Raw genomic sequence first — 8,022 nt, 5'->3', positions numbered from 1 at the left:
CAGACCAATTGTCCATCGAGCCCAGCATCCTGGCTTCCGACAGTGGCCAATGCCAGGTGGTTCAGAAGGAATGAACAGAACGGGTCATCATCAAGTGAGCCATCCCCGGTTGCCCATTGCCAGCTTCTGGCAAACAGAAGCTAGGGACACCTCGGAGCCTCAATGCCACAGAAAAATTCAATCTGGAATTCTGCAAACTAGGCATGCCAAAGGATCCCATGAGCACGAAGTGTTCTAGCATCCCCGTGTGCAAAAACAAGGAATGGGACAATACAGGCAGCACTATTATCGCGACCCTGTCTGCAAAATCCCCCCAAACAGCTCAAGCCACAGGAGGAATTGCTTACTGGGGTCAGAAGTTATTGTTCTTCCCTGGCCTGAACCTTGTCTCATGGTATATCAAAAATAATCACCAACATCTAATCCAATGCAGTGCAGTGTGCTTTGGGAGGCTGGGAGTTCAGAAGTTAATCTGTAAAACCAAGTTCTAATGGGTGGGTGTCTCCACTTTCACTGTCTGTTCATTTTCTTCCCAGCACTTCTAACCACCCAGCCATGCAATCTCACCAACCCTAACTCCCTTAACACCACTACCCCTCAACACCCATCTTCCCCTCTCCCGCCATCACTAGCACCAGATCCGAGCAAGAAGCCTACCTGGATTTATTATTATTATTTATTTGTATTGCCGTAGCGTGTAGGAGCTCCAGTCACAGACCAGGACCCCAGTGTGCTAGGTGCTGTACAAACACAGAACAAAAACCACGTCTGCCCCAAAGAGCTTAAACTCTAAGTAGGACAAGAGATAACAGGTGGATGCAGAGAGAGAGAGAGAGAGAGAGTCAGAGAAGCACAAGGAAATAGTAGTAATACCTAGCTCTTAGATAGAACATTAGAATGGCCATACCGTGTCAGACCAAAGGTCCATATAGCCCAGTGTCCTGTCTTCCAACAGTGGCCAGTGCCAGATGCTTTAGAGGGAGTGAACAGAACAGGTAATCATCAAGTGATCCATCTCCTGTTACCCATTCCCAGCTTACAGAGGCTGGGGACACCATCCCCTGTCCATCCTGGCTAATGGCCATTGATGGACCTATTCTCCAGGACCTTCATCTAGTTCTTTTTTGAAACTTGGCCTTCACAACATCCTCTGGCAAGGAGTTCCACAGGTTGACTGTGCGTTGTGTGAAGAAATACTTCCTTTGGTTTGTTTTAAACCTGCTGTTTATTAATTTCATTGGTTGACACCTAGTTCTTGGGTTATGAGAAGGAGTAAATAACACTTCCTTATTTACTTTCTCCACGCCCATAGATCTCAAAGCACTTTACAAAGGAGAGCAGAATCATTACCTGATTTTAAAGATGAGGAAACTGAGGACCAGGGAGGCTTTCCTAAAGTCAGAGCTAGGATTAGAACGCAGGTTCAGTTCAGAGCCTCAGTTCAGTTTTATCCATGAGTAAACTGACACCATGTAGTCAATCCTCTGGCTTATTCACTTCCACTGACTTGCAGGGTCAAATGAAGACGGACATTAACAGAGAGCAGAAAAAGCAAACAGAGGAGGGATTACCTGTGTGCAACACCTGGTACGTGAGGCTGGGGCCTCTAACTCCTACTGGAATGCAAATGTAATCACAAATAAACAGATTTGCTCATGGATTGAACAGCATAGGAATGAAGATGCATAGGATGCACTGGACTGGGCAAACTAATTCTCAGAGGCAGCACTCCGAGATCCAGGGATAAAAGGTGATTTGTAAGAGCTGTGCAGGGGTGGGTGAAAGTTTTCAGCTGGAACGTCTTTGGATGGGAAATTGGGTTTTTGACTAAATGGAAGTCTCTACAGAAAAAAAAATGTGGATTTATTTATTTGGTTGGTTGGAAAAATGAACACAAATCCCCATTTCTCGCCCTCATTTTTTTTTTAAGCAGTTTTCAGCCACATTCTCTTTTGCGGTTTTTGATGTTTCAACAAAAAGTCTAAATTTTCCTGTCGTGGGGGTGCGGGAGGGACACCCATTTCTGACCCACTCTAGCACGAAGTATTATTATTATATGGCTTCCGGTCCAGCGCTTATCTTCATTTTGCAGCCAGCTCAGGGAGGGATGGGAACACCAAGGACTGACATGGCAGCTGAGACTGAAAAGAGACAGAGAGAAAGGCAGGGATTGATGGGGAGACAAAGAAAGGAGATTAATGAAAGGAAGGCAGCAAAAACCCACCCTTTCTCCGCTTATCTAATGGCTGAGAGTGTGAAGCTGACTTTCTTGAGGTCACCTTCTGGCTAAGAGAAACAAAGACACGCTAATGTGTTTGTTCAGAAAACAATCCCCCGCCTGGACCAGCTCAACCAGGAGGCTGGAGATGCAGAATCTAGCCCTCCATGGATCAGCACGTCCGCGCTGTTTAATTCAGACAGATGGACAGTTTCCGCTGCGCTTCACTGACAACAGTGGCACTCCCTGGGCTGACGGGACCTGCTAGGTATGGGGAAGAGAGAGCTGTAAACAAATATTGACAGTTTAGCTTCAGCTGTCAGCCCCAGGGGAAAGGGAAGGAGCAGAGAGGGGAGGAGTGGGTATTTCTCACTGCAGCCTCCAGCTAGGGCAAGGCTATACCATCTCAGCTGCGGTTTGACCTGCCTCAACATGGTGCTGAGTACCACACAGAGCCATCATTTGCAGGGCGGAGGATTGCTACACTCAGGGGGGAGGGATAGCTCAGTGGTTTGCGCATTGGCCTGCTAAACCCAGGGTTGTGAGTTCAATCCTTGAGGGGGCCATTTAGGGATCTGGGGCAAAAATCTGTCTGGGGATTGGTCCTGCTTTGAGCAGGGGGTTGGACTAGATACCTCCTGAGGTCCCTTCCAACCCTGATATTCTATTATTTCTATGAGAGGACGTCTACACTGCAATCGGAAGTGCAAACTGCAGCTCTTACAGGCATACCTGCGCTAACTTTGATCTAGCCAACATGGCTAAAAATGGCAGTGAAAACACAGCAGCATGGACCCCAGTATGGGCTAGCAAAGCAAGTAAGTTTCCAGGTGGGCTTGTGCAATCCATAGGGAAACCTTCACTGCTGCATCTTGACCGCTATAATTAAGCCAGGCTAGCTAGAGCGGGTGCCTACCTGGAGCAGCAGTCATACCTCTGATTGCAGTCTAGACATACCCTCGATTTTAGGATCACTTCTTCCCGCCCCCCCTCTGACAGCCCCAGGATTACCAACCCCCACATTCAACTATTTTGAGTCAGGCCCCCCAAAAAGTCAGGAGATTGGCTTAAAAATCATGAGACTTACCAAAATAATTGTACATTTGGGGTTTTTTGTTTGACTTCTAGTTTCCAAACCTCTCGGGTGCACTTGACCGCACGTTCAGGCCTCTCTCTGCAACCAGGAGAATTCAATACTTTTTTTAACGAAAGCTGAGATTCTAACATAGTCACTTGACTCCAGCAGCTGGAGCTTTAAAGAGAACATTACCTGGCGTGAGATCTGCAATAAACCCCAAGCCTCGCCCTATTTTATGCAATTCAACTAGTTTTGGCTGGTGCTGCTTGACCTTATTTAGAAACTAATATGTAACTAGGATGAAATTAAGAAGGGGGGGATAACGAATGAATATTAGGGAAAGTATTCTCCCTAATAATGAGCGCGAGGAGGGTGCGGAACAGTCTCCTAAGGGAAGTGGTAGAAGCCCTGCATGCAAGAGACATAAAACCAGACCAGACTACTCACTTGAAAAAAATAACATACCTGCACTGGCCCTCTGGGAACTGGGCTGAATGGAATCTTATTGGTCTTCTCCATCTCTAGCAAGTAAGATTCTGCAATCCCAGTACAATGAAAGAGACAGATACATGAGCTGGTTACATCAGAGAAAACGTATTGGACCTTTACTCCCCATACTAGAACTGGTTTGATGTTCAGGTTCAGAAGTGTTTAGTTAGCTTCCTCACATACATTTCAAGTTGTCCTGAGAAAGGCTGTCCCTCTGAAACCTCCATCCTGACACCGCAGTATGCAGAGATTCATCCAAACTTCTGGGGCCCAAATAAGCCTTCAACTCTTTGAGGTTCACTGCTAGGTGTTTTTCCATCCATAAGAACATAGGACTGGCAAGGACCTCCTGAGTCATAGAGTCCAGTCCCTTGCTATTGAAGGCATCCACATCATATAAACCCATTCATAAATTTAGCCAGCTCCATCGTAGAACTAGGTAGGTTTCTTGCCCCTTCTATTCCTATTGGGAGGCTGTTCCAAAAACCTCCCTCCTCTCATGGTTAGAGACCTTCTTATTCCCAGCCTTTCACTCCCGATCAAATTTATTTATTAGCAGCTATCTGTAGAGATTCCAGCCTCTTACCCTTCCAGACTAAACTGGCACTGATCCCTCTTTGCCCTCCAAGAAACTGACCTTTCTTGTCCAGTTCCAGGAAAACGCAGACAAGCCTTTAATCCTCCCCAACAAAAGTGTCATCCTGTTTGACTGGTAAGTCCAATTTAATTTTTTGCATTAACATCGTTATTACTACAGGAGGTGCATAAGAAATGCTGATATCTGCAAACTTTACATCTTGGGGCCATTAGATTGCATCAGTGCATGCTTACCTTGCATCTTTGTTAGAGCTGGCTGAAATGTGGGATTTCCGGTTCACGGGAAATTTTGTTATTTCAAAATGTGGTTTTGTTCTGTATTCGCAGGAATGAAAGCTTGTCTCTCTCACCATCAGAAGTTGGTCCAGCAAAAGAGATTACTTCATCCATCTTGTCTCAGTAATAAATGTCAATTTCACTCAGCAGCTGCTGGACTCCTAGCTGGCCCCTGAGTCCCACACCCATGGACTGTGTGAGCTCATCCCAGGACTTCCACACTTCCTACTCCATGGCAGAGAGCCTGGAAACTGGAAGAGGAAGCTCCCCCAGCAGCCCACCCAGTGAGTTGGCAGGAAACCACGCAAATTTCCCATTGAACCCTGCCCTTGATTTGCTGAAAGTCCATTGAATCCAACATGGTTCCAAGAAACCCTGGGGGTTCTATGAATTGGCATTTTCAAACTAAACGGTTTCATCCGAACATTTCTGATCAGCGCTAATCATTACGGAGGCGTGACTATGGTAGATTGCTAATAAAACATGAACCCTTTCCTCTCTAGTTTGGTGGTTCAAATCTGGCCTCCTAACCAAAAGTTATTACCCCCCATGAAGTCAGCTGGTGAGTTGCTGTCCAATTCCTAATGAATGCACATCCACATCACATGAACTCCCATCACAAATGGCACTATCTCCACAGAGAGACCAAAGATTGACCGAGTAAGATCAAAATTCCCTCTCCTACAGATTTATTGTTAGTGCCATCAATGTACACACACCGCTTTACAAGAGAGACAGACAGACATGAGGCCCTGCATGGAGGAATTTACAAATAAATGATCAAACAAACTTGCCCTGCAAATTCTGCAGTCTACAGATGAGATTAAGAGTGGGATAAAGGGGCTAGCAGAGGCAGACGGCTCAAGTGATGACGTTTGGGAGCACATAAAAAAAAACAGGGCTGAGAGAGAAAACTCTTGAGAAAATAAAGCATAATAATGTGTTTCCCCCCCACACACACTGAACACAAAGAGGGAAAAGATACCCAAACACTTCCTAATAAATGGGGGAGGGTAGCATTTCCATGGGAAGCCAGAGGTTTGAAAGGAAATAAACATGCTTGAGATTGTATTGCAGACCTAACCTGCCCAGCGAAAGGACAGAAGGGCGCATGTCCCAAACTCAGCAGCCTTCTCTCCAAACCTGATATTTTCACAAAAGCCCCTTTGGCACTGATTTGTTTTTCCCATAATTATTTTTTTTTCCCAGAGTCTAGTTGCTTTCTGTGTTATTTTTATGAAATGATACTCAGCCTCGGCAGAGGAAGGGAGGTGAAATTAGAGACATCATTCCCTCAGTATGGAGGTGAAATGTAAGTCCCTTCAGATCAGAGCTGGGAAGCCTCCAGGCATGGAGATGTGGGGGAGAAGGGGCTTTTCCTAGAGTCCTTGCTCTTGATGAAAGAGAAGTCAGATCCACAACCACCTTGGAGCAGAAGCAAGAAGTCTCTTCTCTCTAGAGTTTTCTTGGACCAAGATTATCAAACAAGCCAATTTGGGGAGGAACCCCTGGGGAGAAATAATTGAAAAACATTCTCCAGCATAGCAAATCATTCTCTTGACTAGATTAATACCTTAAATTTACCTCCATTCCAAAGCACTTTGTCAATTATGTATCTACCAGAACAAACAATGCAGCTGTCTCTGGAGTGGAACGTGGCAACTGTTATAACAGTGCATAACCACTCTACACAACAAATCAGTGCTACATCCCGCTGATGCTGCATGGGGAATTTTGGGGTAGATAGAATGTAGTTACCCATATGGGAATTTTGCCAGGATACCAACATAAACATTCCTTTCCTGTTTAAAAAAAATGCTATGGGACCTTTAGTTGCTACAGGCCATACACAATACCATGTTTCTGAAATAGTTTTTGGCCACCAAAACAAAATCCACCCCCACCCCCCAAAAAAGGGGGGGGCATCCCTGGTGGCATAGCACATTTTCAGTAATTCACCATAAAGAAATCCAGCTTCAGGTCACTGATCTTCATCTCCATCAGCAGCAGACAATCCCCCCAGATGTAGCCATACAGCAGCTCCCTGCTGCCCTCTAGAGTCACAAGTCGGGGAGGCCCATCACTGGCTGAAATCCATGGGCTTGATTCTGATGTCACTGCACCTCTGTAAGCCAGGAGTTACTCCACTGAAGTCAATGGAGAATCACACTAGCGTTAAGCCAGCGCTGGCACCAACGAGAGTAACACTGAGTTTACAGGTGGCAAATGGGGCAGTGCCCCATCTTGTCGCATGGTATGTGGGGCAGCATCTGTGTCACGTGACATTTTGCCTCCAGAATTACAAGAGGCCCTAGTGATAGGTCACCTGTATTTTAACAAGGAACTCCCCAGATGTGTCTCTCCTCCTCTCCCTTTACCTTTATGATAACCCCTGGGGTCTGTGTGTGCGCGCCCTGCAAAGACAAGGGAGGATGCAGGAAGGAATCTATTAACTGGTTTTGCCACTTAAAATCCAAACACGCTCTCTTAACCCTAGCCAAGAAGGGAGGCCTAACCACTTGGCAAAGACACTTGATTTAAGTGCCATGTGCTGGAAACGCTTAAACTTCATTCTTCATTCATACATGTTCACACCCACAGAGCACCCCACTGAAGCTGTGCAATATGAAACAGAGGGTGAAGACCTTGCAGAGGAATCCTGGGATAACCTTCCCAAGGGCATTGTTTTTTCTAAAATCCCTGACACCGGTGCAGGCCAAAGGCAACAAAATTGCTTTTCAGAGACTATTTTTTTAAATGAGCCCTGTGGATACGAATCACACCTAGCTGGGATGATTTAGTTGTACCCAGAGAAGGGCTGAATGCTAACAGAGACAGGGCAATCAGCCCCAAACCTCCCTTTAATCTGGTGGTGGAATTTAGACAAGGGATTTATGATAACTCCCTCTATTACATCACTTGAGCCTCTGGTTAGAATGGGAAATCCAAGGCCCACTGCCAGCTGCAAACCACGGGCTTGATTCTGATCCCATTTAGGAAATCCTCAGTGATGTGTAAGAGACAGATTATACATGTAAGTCAATTTGGGGAATAAAGAATGTCGGCCATACTTACAGGATGGAGGACTCTATCCTGGGAAGCAGCGACTCTGAAAAAGATTTGGGAGGAACATGAGCTCCCAGTGCAACGCTGTAGCCAAAAGCAATCCTCGGATGCATAAACAGGGGAATCTCAAGTAGGGGTTATTTTACCTCTGTATTTGGCACTGGTGCGACCGCTGATGGAATCCTGTGTCCAGTTCTGGTACCCCCAATTTAGGAAGGATGTTGGCAAATTGGAGAGGGTTCAGAGAAGAGCCATGAGAAGGATTAGAAAACATGCCTTATAGTGAAAGCCTCAAGGA

General features: G+C 45.9%; 1 long non-coding RNA gene across 1 annotated transcript; it reads right to left on the bottom strand.

Moving 5' to 3' along the window:
* Positions 1–1,393: 1,393 nt before the first annotated feature.
* LOC117869434 lies at positions 1,394–7,755 on the bottom strand. The gene is made up of 4 exons (XR_004643812.1): positions 4,617–7,755; positions 3,762–3,832; positions 3,306–3,392; positions 1,394–2,141 (listed from the first exon to the last, which is right to left on the bottom strand). It is a non-coding gene; the product is annotated as an uncharacterized LOC117869434 (long non-coding RNA).
* Positions 7,756–8,022: the final 267 nt, after the last annotated feature.

Source organism: Trachemys scripta, chromosome 23 (assembly GCF_013100865.1).
Source record: "Trachemys scripta elegans isolate TJP31775 chromosome 23, CAS_Tse_1.0, whole genome shotgun sequence".
Classification (NCBI taxonomy): Eukaryota; Metazoa; Chordata; order Testudines; family Emydidae; genus Trachemys; species Trachemys scripta.
Note: the sequence above shows the minus strand (reverse complement) of the source record. Positions and strands in the feature narration are given on the sequence as shown.